The sequence below is a fragment of the Pogoniulus pusillus genome, chromosome 20 (genome assembly GCF_015220805.1).
Source record: "Pogoniulus pusillus isolate bPogPus1 chromosome 20, bPogPus1.pri, whole genome shotgun sequence".
NCBI classification, from domain to species: Eukaryota; Metazoa; Chordata; class Aves; order Piciformes; family Lybiidae; genus Pogoniulus; species Pogoniulus pusillus.
Genome location: NC_087283.1, coordinates 16,201,889 through 16,218,997, shown reverse-complemented (window position 1 = coordinate 16,218,997; position 17,109 = coordinate 16,201,889). Strand labels below are relative to the sequence as shown.

General features: G+C 37.5%; 1 long non-coding RNA gene across 1 annotated transcript in view; it reads left to right on the top strand.

The window, feature by feature from the left end:
- Window positions 1–17,109, top strand: part of LOC135184522 (uncharacterized) — a 43,720-nt gene that overhangs the window by 16,578 nt on the left and 10,033 nt on the right. The window contains exons 2-3 of the long non-coding RNA XR_010306080.1: window positions 2,797–2,944; window positions 5,194–5,301. This is a non-coding gene — a long non-coding RNA (uncharacterized LOC135184522). The remainder of the gene's footprint in view (window positions 1–2,796; window positions 2,945–5,193; window positions 5,302–17,109) is intronic.

The following is a 17,109-nucleotide window of genomic DNA, read 5'->3' as shown; positions in this document are numbered from 1 at the left end:
AAAAGAGAAGACTGAGAGGGCATCTTATCAATGTATACAAATATCTCAGGGGTGGGTGTAAAGTAGAGGGGGCCAGTCTCTTTTTGGTGGTCACCAGCAGTAAGACAAGGAGCAACAGCTACAATCTGGAACATAAAAGGTTTCACTTCAACACAAGGAGAAACTTCTTTACAGTGAGGGTAACGGAGCACTGGAACAGGCTTCCCAGAGAGGTTGTGGAGTCTCCTCTGGAGACTTTCAAAACCCACCTGGATGCATTCCTATGTGAACTACCCTAGGTGATCCTGCTTTGCCAGGGAGGTTGGACTTGATGATCTTTGGAGGTCTCTAAAGTTCTGTGATTCTGTATATGTAGAGCACCACGCTGTGAATGGTGATTGTGATGTCATTTGCTATTCAAAGGCAATTCATATCACAGTACAGATTTAGGCTCATTTATAGTGTGAATCTTGCTGCGTAACAGGCACCTTTTCATGAGTATAGTTTTACTTTTCAGCACAATTTTGTTTGTTTTCTTCCAGCTTTGTGTAATTAATTAAAAAGCCTGTTTAATGCAAGAGAAACAGCATGTCCAACTGTTTCTCACAGATGTCAATTGAAATGAGCTATCAAATTAATGCCATATGACAATGACAGTTTTGTAAATCATCCTTTGACCTGATTTGCCTCTGAAAGAGTTTATGCCAAAAGTATTTATTCTAATACAGGCACATACCAACCATTTTTTCCCAACTACAAGCAATTTATCCTCAAGTCTTAATATGGAAAAACTATTTGGCATTATTTGGAAGTTTGGCTTGATAAAGGAGTCTGGTTTTGACTGTTAACCTAGCCAGTTCCAGAATCAAATTTTTACTGTTAGTATAATATATTCCTGTGTTCCCTCCACACCATTATCCACGATATTAATGACAACTACTGATTAGCTTCTGCATTATTAGGAACTGTTTTCAACAAGTAGAAACTTTAGGTCACAGATCGACTAGTGTACTGCAAAGAAAGTACATTAATTCATGGGCCAAATTTCAGTCACAAAATGGCTCCATTTATTTTTTCATGAGTGAAATTTCTGTGTTTCTCTCAGAGTACTTTACTCCTAGAAAAGGAAAGCATTTTTAAATTAAGCATAAGGAATGTAATCATAATATTTTACATTTCTTTTATGGAAGCTAAAACACACACACAACATAATTGAAAATAATACATGATCATATATGAAAAAGTCATTGTCTATCTCTAATGTCAGACTTCTTGCTTGACATGAGAGAGGGAGGAATCTGGCATAGCAAAAGAAGCTGTTTATTGAGAAATATTAAATTACACTAGAAGTTTCATTTTCAAACATTATATGGTTTAATAATATCCTACAAAAGAAATAATGTGTTTGTACCTTTGTTGGAGTTTTTATAGTGAAGAAAGCAAGCAGGAATGAATTGGCAGATATTTTGGATTGTTTGCTTTAAAGTTGGGGGCTGTGTTTGTTATTAACTAAGAACTATCATGAATAAGAAACAGTTGTTTCTCTGGCTTGTTGAGATTCTGTTGTTGTTGTTGGTGGTTTGTTGGGTTTTGGTTTTTTTTTCTTGGAGGATCCCTTTGTCTCAAGAGAACTAGAAAGGAATCTTTCACAAAGACTTTCTCTCAGTTGTGGTGTTGCTGATGTCAAGCATGCAAAAATCTTGAGTCAGCACTCCAAAAGTCACAAGTCTGCATTAAAAAAAAAAAAAAAGTGATGTTTTGAAATATATATGTGTGGCATGCTTGTTTGAGCCTTTGTGTCCACGGTAGGGCATATTTTTATAATGCTTATGTGAAAGGAAATCTTATTTTTCAGAATAAAAGACTAAAAAAGAAGATACACACAAGCTTTCTCAAAAATTTGCCTGACTCAGAAATGTTTTGGGTTTGGTTTTTTTTTTTTTTTTTGAAGAATGTCTGAAACATTACAAACATCACAATGTAATTGCAGGTGTTGGCAACATGGCAATTATTTGTGAGAACTTTGATCTAAATTGAGATCAATAAAAACAAATGGGAAAAAATGGTTGAAAGAAAAGCAAAGAAACTTTCCTTCACATTTCGGGAGCTTGCACTGCTGTAGTGCCATTTGTTCTTCAGTCTTCCCACAAAATTCTCAATCACAAATTCATGAGAATAAGCCTTACGTCTCTAAGATTAAATATAAAGACATAGACACATCTGATTACCAGATACAAGTTATAGTCAGATAATGACAAATAACACTTGGATTTGGAGAAAAAAGAATAGGCAAACTAGTGCAGATGCTGCTGTTTCAAAGATATAAGCCCTTTACCATGGATTAAAAGACAAAGTGCATTTGAATCTAACAATATGGTTTCTGGCCAAAAAAGGCTACAAAAGCTACAATTATTTTAAAAAATGTCACCTCATTCATATTCAATGATCACAGAAAGTGGAAACATTTTAAGGAGTAATTGTAAACATCTGCTAAGGAAAAAAACAAAACCACGACTAAGACAGAAATGAGTTGCCAAGCTATTGTGTGGACAGATCCACACCATTTCTGTGGATGAGTTCTGTTTGGGATGTGAAAAAAAAATTATAATCATAGGAAATATTAGAATCCACCTAAAAATGTTTTACTTTAAGTCCATCTGGCTGTCTACTCAAATATCAAGGAACATGGCTCTACTTGCATTTCTGCAGAAGCAGCAGCCCCTGCTGCTTCTCCTCCCTTGTTCCAACAGATGCATTTGCACAGATGCAGTGAACTAGATTCAAACTAATCTAACAATTTCCTTCTTTCTTTTTCAGCTGGGTCATCTTTCAACTAGGCCAGTGAAGAAAACGTCAGTGGCAGTGCAGTTGCTGATGACAGCTCACACAGAAATGTTGGATTTCTAACCATTGGTTCAAAATACTGATTTCAAACTTTGGTGCTGTAATGACAATATAGTCAAAGGTAAATGAGATCTTTCTGTTTTTTTAGAAAGTGTTGTCCCAGTCCAAGGGCAAGAAACAAGAGGAAGGCATCTGCAGATCTATTCTGCAGCACAGCATTTAAAATTGTTGAGTGGCTTGTGGGATACAGCTGCTTTGTAAGATCTATTGGCTCCAGTACAGAGAAACAGAATGACTGAGTTAACCCAGGAGAGAAAGTAAAGGTGTGAACCACATAGTTTTCCAGGTGTAACTCTGCCCCTTAAAGCTGTTTCCGTGAACAACTACCAGTGACTGCAGAGACGCAGTGCCACGTGTCCTCTGGCACAAGTGATCATGTGCACATTTTCTAAAATGCTGCAGGCAGCCTGGGTTTGCTCAAGTCATCTTTTCTCAATGCCAGACATTACATCTATGAGCAGCTGTTCTGGTTGAAAATGTTTTATCACCATCCATTGGTAGAAACTTGCAACTCCCCCCGTTATTCTACCTTATTAGTTCATTTCAGTTGTGCCCAGCCCATATCTTTCTATACTGGGGAAAATCAACCACATCACATGCAGCTGTGAGCAGACAAGCTGGGTTAAAAGTGTAGTGAGCACAGGTGTTATGCATCATCTTCCTATGCTGCAGCTTTCTGTGTCCAAAGACCTTTCTAACTGTCCAGACTCTGGTCAAACAGCAATTATTTAGTTTTTTGGCTTTTGGTTTTTTTTTCCTCTGCTTCTTTTTGTTGGACGTTTTGTTTGTGGGTTTTTTTTTTTTTTCCTTGTTATTTTGATCTGATTTCATCTGGTCAAATTCACTACATTGCCATAGGAACGTCTGCCTTGCTGCAACAGAGGGGGCAACACTAGGGAAGGAAATACTTGCTGGAGAGGTAGGTGCGATCCTTTGCTCTACTGGCAAAGCCAGTTTTTGAGTACAAGGCAAAGCATCAATTCAAACACCCAGGCCCACAGTCTTTAGAATTGACTAGAATTGAAAATGCAAAAAAAAGAACTTTTAGGAAATGGGAGTCCTAGAAAAAGATTCTTAGAGACCTCACTGATTATATCTCTAAAAAATGCTCTGAAGTTGTAAGAACAACAAAGCAGCCTGATGTCTGTGACTTACCATAGTTCATGCTCAGGTTATGTGCCGATTATATTGCTAAGCTATAGGAGCTCAGAACTCTGAAGAGGGGCTGTGGTAGTGGAATCTGGGTAGCATTTAATGTTCTATTTATCATGTGCTCTTCAGTCTCAAAAAACTTGTGTAGATGGCATCCATGGACATCTGTCTTTGCTGCCGGTATGTGGAGACCTGAGAACTCCAACCAAATTGCCTCCATTTAGGTGTCGACTGAGTCTGTGCTCTGGTAACAGAGCAGGAAGCTCAGTTTCCTTAAACTCCTGTGCAATTAAAGCCAAATACTCATGAAAAGGATATTTCTAAGGGATTTCCATGGAATATGGCACAGGATTTCAGATCACTGCTAAGTGTTTTTGAAGATCATAAAATCTATAAAATATTGGATATATACTTTCAAACTGCATTTTTTGGTAGTTTGGTAATGGAGAATTGGCTGCTGTTTTTAGCCTGTGGCCAGGAAGACAGTAACAGCAGTTAGATATTAAATCAGCAAAGAATCAGCTTTCAACATTCTCACAATGAACTGCAAGCAGGCTAATAGTTCCTGAGAAAGATATTCCATCCTTTTTACCTAGGTTGAAGAACCCCAAACAAACATATTTTCCAGTTTTGGAGTCTCCATTATTGATAGATGATTCTGCATAAAGAATACAGTTAAAAATTAGATTTTTTTTTTTCCTTCCCTTTAGGGAAATATAAGCATCTAGAGATGACTGATATTATTAAACTGGGACAGGGATTCTGAATACTTGTTGATAATGGGAAAAGAAACAGCATTGAAACCTATTATCTTAATTAAATACCAACCTTCAGCTTCATGATGTGCTGCCTTCATTAAAGCCATGAGCCACAAGCCATGAGTTCAATGATACATTATGCTTGACTTTAGGCTTCAGTTTTGAATTAAAATGGTGGAATGAAATGATGCAAAGTATTGAAGTGGGCTAAAGCCACTCTGTTGGTTCAAAATGTGTTTGTAAAAAATTCTGACATTTTACTTTCAGGCTTTATGTGTGACTAAAAACCATCTTTGCACCATCTAATTTTAACCCTGTTTAAGTATTGCTCATATAACAGAAAGAAAACCATAGAGCTGGCAACAAATACATACATGGTATTCTTTGGCTGTTTTCACAGACTTGCCATTGTTCGCCTATGACTAAGAAATAATGATCATGCAAACAGGAATTATTGATCATAACAGATCTGTTATTAACAGTTATGGAACCACAGCTGTCTAAAGAGGTAAGCCTTTTTTTCTGCTGAGCGAAATATACTGGTGTAAAACATGGTCCACTGCTCTGTCTTCTTCTGACATATTTGATTATCCAATGTAAAATACTAGAAAAAGAAAACATAAGTATAAAGATTAATATTCTTCTATTGTCTGTGTATTTGAGTATAACATAACTGAACACATGATTACAGACTTTTTTTCCTGGGTTAAAAATATTTGCATTGTAGAAGCTAGTTCAACAAAAAAAATTACTAGTTAAACAGAAGTTGAGTCTCTCAGTGCTGTTTTGTGTTTCTCCATTGTCTTCCACTTTGAACTCTGCTCTTATCAGATGGAAACGAGAAGAATTCTGGTTTTAATCTCTGATTGTAAATGTGACAACCTGTACTTTCAGCAGTGGTATTTGTTAGTTTTATGTAACAGAGATATGGAGATGTTAGAGAAAAAAATGAGATACCTGTATTCCTGCAAGGACCTCAGTGGGAGTCCCAGAAACTGCCTGAGGGTACAACCTTTTTATTTTCTAATCACTAAATTTATCTGAGTTTTATGAGCCAACTACTTTAGTTTTGGTTTGTTTGTTTTTTTTTTTTTTTGGGGGGGGGGGTGCTACATCAAAATTAATCTGGAATACTTTTGTGTGCATCACAGTTGTTCAAACACACACTAGCCTGATTGATGTGGTATTGTGCTTGCTGGACAGAGTTATTATTTGGGCATTGCCCTCAGCTCACCCCATAACTAGCATAATGTCTCCCTTAGGCTGACTGAATCTTCTACCAGTTTCAATGGACAGTTGCAGCTCGTGTGAGACAAAAAGACTGAGCATAGCTTTTTAGCCAGAGCTCCTCACAAGAGTGCAGTAATCCTTATTTGGGCACTAACATCCCAACAGTGAAAAGCGAAAGTCTTCCTTTCCTTTCCTGCCAGCAGAAGACTGTGTAGCACCTCTCTATCTTCCCAAGGGTTTCCCTGATGCACACAGGACTCCTGAAACTTCTAATTCTCTTATTATTTGTATTCAGCTTTAGCACACACCCAACATCAGTATTACTGGCACAAGCACGTTGCTCTGTTTTACCTTTAGAAAAAATTGCTTAGAGGAAAATGACATTTTGTACACAAAGCTGACACCCAGAGACTGCATAAAGAACCCAAAAGCCTCCCCATGGTTCACTTAGGAGCAAGATTAAAACTATGGTTGGACTTCATCCTGGTGATGCAGAGCTGTTTGTTTGGGGGTGAATTTTGGTTTATTTCAGTTGGGTTGGGTTGGTTGTTGTCTTTTTTAACAGTTACATTTAAGGGGAAATAATTATAAAAGGGCTACATGTTTACTTTTAAACACAGCATTTTTTCCACTCTGCCCCAAGTCTGACATTTTAATGACCTGCTTTGCCTTGGTTTTTATGGGCAGCATATATTGAAGGGGTATTTTATGTACAGTTTTAACATTTGAACAACACAGTTCCGTGTTCTGTCGCTCTTTCATGTTGTGGAAAATGTCTTTTAAGTTTTTATTTCATTTAATTGCTTACTAATTTGAGGGCATTTTTGCAAATGTCTTTAGAAACTCTCAGGTTTATCATTGCTAAGGGTTATTAATTTAAGAAGAGCAAGCAAAGTAAAGGCTGTGTATATTTTCACTCAAATTACTATCCTAAATGACTCCATGGGGGGTTTCTTATAGGGGTCACTGAAAGGCAGAAAGGAATGTTTTTACTTCTTTGCTTTGTCACAAAAATTAGGTTACAAGGGCTATAAATGCAGGTAATAATTTTTATTACTAGATTTTCCTCTGTAATGAATATAACATTTCTTCTTTTCATATAACGATACCCACCAAATGTCTTAGTACTTAGCATGTTTACTCTTACCTTTAACAAGGGTCTAAAGTAATTCCCCTAGAAAAGTCTTGCAAGCAATCTGAATGCAAGAAAGAAACTCTCTGTGGCAGGATCATTGCTGAAAGTGGAAGACTGGAGGGGGGACATAACCTTGCCCACTGCCAACAAGCTCATCAATAACACCAGTTCTTGAGTAGGTGAGGCAGTGAGAAGGGAAAACTAAAGCTGAAGAAGTCACAAGTCTGAATCGGAAAAAGCAGAAAGTTTTGCAATGTAAAATGTAGAATTGGTCATGTATTTTCCTGCTATAAAACATACTGCACTGTGCCAGTCTGCCAGAATCCACATTTACACTATTCTCTAATTCCAGAAGACTTAGTCTTGCTATTGCTTTGAGATTTGGGCCACATTGTTAAACCTGGGCTAAACAGCTCCACCTCAGCAAGACTGTGCTCTTCAACAGCTGATCCAGAGAGCAGACTACAGTTGTTCAGTATGACCAGGCTCACAGGGCTCCCTCTCTCTTCAGGGGATTACAGCTCCTTCCCAGCCTTGCTCTTCAAGAGGGCATTAATATTCTCTGAAAGGCGGCCACTCTTCTGTAGCTCTGTAAGGCCAATCTACTTTGATCTTAGCCTCAGAAATAGAATGATGAGGGATAAGAGTTCAAAGTATAAGCAGAAACTCAATACGCAAAGAATGTACCACATCCTAATAAGTAATAAGAATTCTTTCCATTTGTTGCTGTTGTAAGGAAAAATAAGTTTAATATCTTTATGGGATTAGGACTCTACGGTACTTTGCTAATTAGTGGACAGAACTATTAAGATTTTCCTTGTGCCTCCAGATAGGCTAGCAAACAAACATCACTAAACAATGGCAAGTTCAAGATTTTGTTCTGGCAAGTATTTCCTTAGTGTGGCTAATATGTTATTTTGATTGTAGACCCAACAGAGCAAATACATAACACAGAATTTCAATCTTTTCCTTATAAGCAACTTGAGGATTAGGGAAATTGCCAGTAATGAATGGCAGCTTTTTAACATAGTTTATCACAAATGACCCCAGGTTGTGAAGTGTTTGCTGTTCCAGCAGCTGTAGGACAGCGGATTCAGAAAATTACCAGTGAGGACAAAATTCCTTGATTTTTATACTGATTTGCTGAGAAGAGAGGTGATAACATTCACATGAACAATTAGCCTGCATAGCAATGATAAATACCCGAAAATTTAGCTTTCATAAGTGTATTTGAGAAAGATTATCACATACTATTCGGTTCAAGTTTTAGTTTTTAGGTTAGCTGCCTTTCATATTAATCAGCTTTGGGTTTTTTTCAGGGCTGCCTCTTCTGTGTAAAAGCAGTGGGTGAATGCCATGTTTAATAACCCCTTACACTAACTAATTCCTTTTTCCAGCAATTGTGTGGTTTAAAAAAAATAATTTGTAAAATTGAAAGGAGAAATGTAGAAATGAATGTTGTTTGTCCTTCAAGTGCTAGAGAAGCTTATGTTTCAAGGAGTCACGTAGCCCTTTCAGGACTATTTACTGTTCCTCAAATTACTTTCTATTTATTTTTCCAAGTCCTATAAGTATAGTGGCTCTTAAGGTCAGCATGAGAGATTTTTTTTTTTCACTTGATCAGCTCAGATGCTAATTGTCACAATGAAGTATAATGCACTAAGGATTGTGGGATATTTCACATGAAAATTCCAATTCTCTGGGTGTGATGGCAGACATTACTAGCAAGGACTTTCATCAGGTCAGTATCAAAACCTTGTTTCCTTATTCACTTTTCATGACTGATAAAAAGCCATGCCATCTCTCTCTAGCATCAATCCAACTAGCTAGAAAAAGGCTACTAAATTCACACTTTCACAGACAGACACTGATTTAATTTTCCTTTTGGAAAATGTTTGAGAACTATCAGCAATTTGTACACTAGAGGCAAAGCATGAACTTGTCAGTCAAGAGAACACCACCCTATAAATGTCCCTACCAGCTTTCCTCTTTTCTGATTTGAAAAGAGAGTAGCTTTAATTAATTTATTGGTCAGCATCTGTTTAACAGGTGTGTGTGTGATGGGTTTCTGAACACACCTGGTCTATTTTTTCACTGTAACCTCCAAAAAGATTTTGATCTTATTTTTAGCTTTAACCTTATAAAAATGTAACAGCAGAAAATTCTTACGCTGACTGAACTTTTTTTTATTTAAATCCCAGTTTCAAAGGAATTTAACTATGACCTGGATTTTAATTTTCTTGTGGATTTCACTAATGCTTGAGGGGGAAAATCTGGTACATTTTCAGCATATTAAATACCTGTTTGTGTCAAAGTAGTTACTAGATTTCTAATTCAATTGATTGTCATCCAGTGATGCAGAAAGGGGTATGTCTGGATGTTTATGATCTCTAAATATGCTATCACTAGAATATGCTTTTTTTGTTTTCATTATCAGGACATGTTGCAGTAAATGCACCTAGATACACTCAGTTTTGAAACAAGTTAATTATCTTTTCATTGTTGCAACACTATTCAATTTTACATTAAAATTCTTTTCCTGGAGACCTAAGTAGGATTAAAATAAACTATTCAGTTTTGGCAACCAGGAAGAAATGGAGTCCTTGTAAAAATAAGACTTTGGAGTGAGGAAGTTGGCGATTTTTTTCATTAGTTTCATAGGACTCGTTGTTCCTATTCTGGAAACTTTATAGCTGCAATCACCTACGGCTAGAATCTGATTTTTACTGAGGTGCTATAATAATTGCACTAAGTACTTTCTGTTTGTCACTGACAAACAGCAATCCTTGAATGTCACTTAAGGAAAATAGAAACTTTTTTATTGTGGCTCATTTCCCACAGCTTCATGGTTTGAATTCTCAGGAATAAGTGCAAGCTTTTCATGGAATAAAACTGAGGCAAACAGAAAAAAATCCAAACCAAACCCAAAAAACAAACTACCCTAGGTTTTGCACATAAGCAGGAAATATCTCAAACTCTTGGGTATATTCGCAGAGCTGTTCAGGGAACCAGGGAAGAACACATGCAAAACAAGAACTTGCAGAAATTTTGTGTTCCTTTAATAAAGTATTTTGCTAAGAAACTTAAATTTGACTTACTGAGAACTGAAGATCGGCAAGTTTAAATACTGTAAGAGCAAAACAAACAAACAAAAACCCTTCAGTTCACTCATGGATTAACAGTTAATACGCTGAAATCCACAAGCTATGGCTATCTGTGCTGTTATAATCCAAAAGGAGAACTCTACATTTTGTGTTTTTCAAAGGAAGATCTTAATCACCTCTTTGTAAGCCACAAACCGCTTATTAAAAGTCTGGGCCCAATCCTTCTTGAAAGAGTGGCCCCAGCAAACTATGGTCTTTGATCCTAAATTGAGAACAACTCCGGTGAAGGTAAGGGTATGTGATTAGGCAGAATTTGGGCCGCTGACATTAGTGACACTGGCTGCTCATATGAGTAAAGAAGCATTTCATAAGATTAAGGAGCGTTATTAAGTTTGTTAGCTCTATTCTTATTAACTCTTCTTAATTTTTTTATTCATCTCAAATAAGATGAACAGTACTAGCTTGTGAATGTTATCATCAGTGGGTGGAAAATAGAGTGAAAACTGCTGTAGCGAATTGGGATTTTTGTTATGTCATATACTTATGGAATGCATTTTGATAAGAAAGGCAAATATTTTTGCTTAGCAAACTACAATATGTACTATAAAAACTGGTCTTTCACTTTGACATAAACTTTTTAAACTAAGTTACTGACAATCTGAATCATTAAACATTTTCTATTAGCGTTAAGTGGGTCCCACACATGTAAAAAATGTTTGTCTACTGTAATAAATGTGACCCAGTAAGTACATTAAAGAAGGGGACTTTGAGAGCTGGGACAACTGCTGACTCAGGCCTGGCACAGGGTGCTATGTCTTCCAGTCAAAAAGGAAGGACATAATAGACCCTACGCCCCCAGTTCTTATGTACAGACAAGAGAAAATACAGCATAACGTTAGCACCTAGGCTGTTCATACTACAATCAAACCAGAGTAAGAGAAATTCTCCTAAGTGACTTAGAATTTTCTCCATCCTTACAGACTGGAGAGATCATCAGCTGACTTGTGTAGGTAGAAGTACTGCCCAACACGCTTAAGGAGGGTATATTTTTGAAGGTGGAGGGGATGTCTGAACTGGGTTAGCTTACCTCTCTGCATAACCAGATTTTTGTGTTTGTTGCAGATAGGAAATGTTGAAAGAACCTGGAGCTTAACAACTTTGCCCTTTCCTTTGAGAGGAAATAGAATTAGAACTTGCATGTGCTTGGCTTATACTTCATAATACATTTTATTATTAGCATTATAAATTAGGCCCCTGGGCACCAAAGTACAGCATAACTAAAAATATAACTAACCAAGGTAAATTGATGCCTGCCCTAATAAATTTTACCATCACAGAACACCAGAGACCGCGTCTTGCTCTGAGCCCTCCGCTCCCAAGTGAGTCTATTGGCACCAGTATTATGCTGCTATAACTAGTCTAGGACTTAAGTTTGAGTCACGCTTCTGATTTCCATCCATTCATCACAACTGGAGAGTCTTGTGGGTTTTTGGCTGACTTTCACCTTCTACAGGTGGTGGAAGGCCAGCTGCAAGTGTGTTTATTCTTAAGCAGAACAATAAGCCCTGAGCTTTTCAATGCTAGTGATGGAAGAAAGAGGTTATCTTGTGTGCATGCCATTGTGAATCTTTCTGTTCTGGCATTTAGCAGTGTTGTGATTCAGTAGTGAAGGAGTCCGTCTTTTGCTTAGCCTTTTCTATAGGATCAGTAGTCAGAAGAGCTGAGAGAGTGATACAGTCCCATTTCCTTCATCTTATGCTGTTATCCAAATGCGTAAAAAATGGGGGTAGTAACACTACCTCCACAACTTGTGCTTGATGACTATAATCATGAACGTTTCTGAGGAAAGACAGTTATTTGAATCAAATTGGTTGCCTTCTTTCTAACTTCAGTTTATCTTGTGAAAATACTGTCAGAATAATATATGCTTCCTTTATAACCAAGAACTTCTACTCTTGATCGATAGGACTTACATTTCATTTGTCAGGTTAATGAATTATTAGTCTTCCAGGGCTTTTTAGTACATCTCAGTTTCTTTTCATGCAGCAGACAGCTGTGACAAGGCTGAGGTGGAAAAGTAGCCTAAGTCCTGATGCTAAATAGGGACCAGTATTCTCAGATCTCACTGGGTGATCCTTATATAAGAAAGGTGGAAGCACTGAGGCTAATGCAGATGACTGTAGCCAGAAGCGATGCTGGGAAAGTGCCCTCGTGCTTGGACTTGACAGTTTGAGACGGTGATTAGACCTGGAAACTACTGTATCCCTGATGTGGAGAGTCCTGGGCTAGAATACAGATTCTTTGCTAGCAGAAATGTCTCAACGCTCTAGCAAAGAACCTTATGGACTTAGATTCTCAGAGGGTCAGCTAATGGGGCTTTAAAGCCACTATATGGGACCTGTCTGTCTGCATGTCAGGATTGTCACTGCAAAGCAAACCACACAGCTCTCTCAAGCTCCAAGGAAACTGAAGTTCATAGAGGCTAGGATTTGGCTTTCAGATTGTGCTGCTATCTCAGTTGTATGCAGCTCTGAGTTTTTCTACCTACCAGTGATATCATGGAATGGCCCCTCAGGGATTTAGCAAGCAAATATTTTTTTGTGTGTATCTGAATTTACTTCTGAGGAAATGAAGATGAGCAAATACAGAAATATTTCATATTCCTATATGAAGAAAATGAAGATTTCAAATTAAGTTGATTTTGTTCCATAAATATTAACTATGTGTGTTAAAGCTGTCCCAGGGCAACCCTGATACACACATGTAGTATTTTCATCTTTTCTGTAAATATTTGTGGTTGATCATGCATATCAATAGAGAATCCCTTTCTTTTGGCTTTTTTGGTTGTTCATCTGATCTGCACAGAAGGAGGAAATTATAAATTGCAGATGCAATTCTTTGTGTGTATATGAGTGTTAGTAAAGTCTACTGAAAAGATACTTATGGGTTTTGGTGAGAAGGCTTTACCTCCATTTTTATGGAGCTAAGGAAATCTATGAGATTTTGTTTATCTACATAGAAAATTCTGAGTGAAAAAACCTGAGTGGGAATGACAAGCAAACATTAGAAGTGAAAAAGTTAGCTTATGTATGTCATATCCATCCTTTTTTATTTCATCTGTGAGCACTTCCTCCAATGTTTGTATTTTACTATATTTCAAAACTTTTTTGACCAATAGATAGAAGTCTTCTGATCTCATTCATGCTTCCAATACTTTGCTGCTCTTGGTATCCATAAATGCCATCAGTCTTAGGAGTGCATTTCTGAGTGCCTTAGACTTTTGGAACGATCAGAAAAAAAATGTGTATCACAGAAGAAGATCATCCAGTCTCATTGAAACAAAATTTTCTCAGTTGCATTAAGAATTCCTTCTAATATATGACTTTATACCATAATACTATTTCATATCTTGTTCAAATATTGCCTAAACCATCAGGCAAAGCACCCTGACCTAGGCAGTTCCAAGTCTGGGCAGGCATTTTGGCAGCTTATCACTAGATCCTGGGGAGAATCCTTTTATTTGTTGACTAGTAAAATAACAACAGTTCTTCAGTGAAAAACAAACAAACACCAAACACAAAATCATAATTATTTTCTAATTAGTAGCAGGTCTGCTTAAAGGCTGAAATGGTTTGACATTTGCATAGGTCCTTTGCATGATCCAAATTTCATGGCAGACTTGCCAAAACAAGTTAAATGTGACATACAAAATTCAGTAACATTTCCCTGGGTTCCACCTTCTGTAAGTTTATGGCAATTTTGTTCTGATCATTTAAATAGAGCTAAGCTCTCTATTTTTAGATAAATACTATTGCATCTATTATGAGAAAAGTCTGTACTCTTCACACTCTCATTTTAGAAATAATCATAGGAAAGCTTTAGTTATGTATGGAGAATGTACTGCTGTCATTTTCATTTTGAGAGGAATAATTGAACATTACTGGTCCAGTATCACTGTCTTTTCATTTGTCTTTCATCACTATGCCTTTCAATACCATTCATCTATGGACTAATGCAGTGCCTGCTGAAGTCAATAGAAGTCATTCAGTTGACATCAATGAACAATGAATCAGGCCCTTTAGAAAGAAGAAGAAACTAGAGTTTACAAGGGTTAAACAGAGCAGTGAGGAAAAGCACTCTGAGGCAGGAATAGTGACTTCTGCACCTGGCACTTCACTGCCATACAGAACAGCAATGAAATAAACTTACTGTCAGTCTCCATTGGTAACTCTGATAAGGGAAGGCAGTTTTGCCAGTCACCATCTGAGTTGTTTTTCTATACAAACCCTTAGTAGGTATCAATAATTGTAATACATAGTAAAAATCTGTTTGGGTAGGTGTCATTGATGCAGATGTTCAGAATCTTTTATTTGCTTCTGCCCAGTCTTTTCAAAGAATTCACACTTTGCTATCAGTCTTTCTTTGTTCTGATTAAGTTGTAATCACTCAACAGCAGATTCAGAAGCTCCCCCTCCTTCCTTCACAGAGACTGTGTTTGTTTTATACCCAAATGTGACATTGCACACTGGTGCAATCGAAAGAAGCCTGAAATGATCAATTGAGGGCCCAATCAAAGCCTAACAGATAGGCAGCCATTCGTCGCCGTTTGATATAAAAGGTGTTTTATTTCTCATCACTTTTTTGTCACTGAAAGAATGCTTCCTACGTGCAGATTAATTAAAGTGTAAACATTAAATATTGATTGATGCATTATCAGCATGGAGCAGTTGCCTCCACTCAGATTGATTCCTGCAGTGATTTATTGTCATATTTGTGGAGTCATTTCACTTGATAACAAAGAGGAATAGCCTGTTCCCTTCTGCTTTCAGGCTCACTTTCTGGCTCTTGCACTGCACCTCCTCTTTCTCAGTGACTCCTGCTCTTAGCCTGATGGAACTAACGTGGCCTTGATGTATTTTCAGGAGAAAAGTTTAGGGCTTTTTATTTTGGCATTTGCATAGCAAGTTTCTAGTTCATTGGGAGGCTCAAAGGCTTGTGCTCTCAAATGGAACATCTCAGGTTAGTGCTTTCACCCTCCAACCCACACAACTGCTATTCCTGACCCTGCAGAGTCAAAACTTTGCAAGCACAGGTTCAAGTAATTCAAATAAAATCACTATTAATTTGACAGAAAGATGAACTTTCCACAGAGTGACATTGTTTGGGTCATTTTTATGTGGCTGAATTACAAAATTAGTTACTCCAAGTAGGAGCGCAGCAGCATAATAACATATCAATTTAAACACTTTCAGGGTTTTATTCTCTTTTTTAGACAAGCATACAAAAGAGGCCTTCATTCAAGCCTTCTGCTAATATTTAAAGCAAAGCTAAGCTTTGTGGGATATCAGTGAGCATTTAGATTAGAAACTAAGTTTTTTACAAATTATTGGATTTGTGTAGCTTTTGGAAGTGGATTCAAACAAGATACTAATGCAAACCCTTTCACTTTTCCCTTTGAAAGTCTTTAAAGTCCTTTATCTGTGCCAGGGATGTCTGTTACATAGTACCACATGTCGTCAGATCTGCTGCACACAGCCATATGTGCCAAAAGGAGCTGTAGCCCCAGTGTCATGCTTTTGTTCAAGACCACTATATCATAGAATCATATGATAGATCTCTAAGATCACTGAATCCAATCATTGACCTTAATACCACTATGGTCATTAAACCACATCCCAAAGTGCCATGTCCACACTTTTCTTGAACACCCCAAGGAACTGCGATTCTACCACCTACCTGGGCAGACTGTTTCAATGCCTGACCACTCTTTCCAGAAAGAATTTTTTCCTAATATCCAATCTAAACCTCCTCTGGCACAATTTCAGGACATTTGCTCTCATTCTATCACTTGATACTAGAGAGAAAAGATCAAATTACAGACACATACACACCTTACTACAACCTCCTTTTAGGTAGTTGTAGAGCAGTTAGGTCTCCCCTCAGTCTCCTCTTCTCCAGACTAACCAATCAGCTGTTCCTCATAAGATTTGTTTTCTAGACCCTTCATCAGCTTTGTTGCCCTTCTCTGGACCTGCTCCAGCAACTTGATGTCCCTCCTTGTCTGTGTTTTCTCAGGAAGGATGATCTTTCAGCATGCTCACAGCTGGAAACCACCTGCACTGGCTGGACATACCCACAGTAACTCAATCAGCCACAAAATAAATGTATTTGTGAAATTGTTTTGTTTTGCAGTAACCAGACAATCTTTTACATAGGTAGCTTTCAAGAGAATCAGATTACTCAAAACCTGATGAAATCAAATATATCAGTAAGACCACGAAAATATATAATGGGCAACTGATCATCTTGATTCAGTCAACCAGTGAACCATTAACCTTTAGTCACAGCAGCAACGATGAATGTTAACCTTGTGAATTTACAGCAGTAGATAATTTCACCCCTGGACTTGCATGAAATCAGAGTGTTTCCTACATAAGCAGCAGCCATGCCAAACTGGCTTTCTAAGAACTGTGTGCTATGATTTCTCTAAAAGGAGGTTACAAAAATCATATGAGAAGTCATTAAGACAGATATTCGCTTGAACTGCCACAGTTCCTGACCATCCCTGTCACTCTAGCACTTGCCCAACAGCACTTTATTCAGGATGTGTTGGTATTTTACACTTGTACCCAAAGCTGAGAGACAATGCTGCTCTTCTAGGTCCTTCTTCCCTGTGTATTTTCTAGCAGATGATCTTCCTATCTTCTTTCTGATCTGTCATTGTCCTTTTTTGTTTTTTTCTTTTCATCTTGCCAACCTCTGGGCAATCACATCTAAATAGTTCACTCCTAAAATTAAAAAGCAAGGAAAACCTAAGGTATTTGAACGGTGTGCTCATCTGGATTCC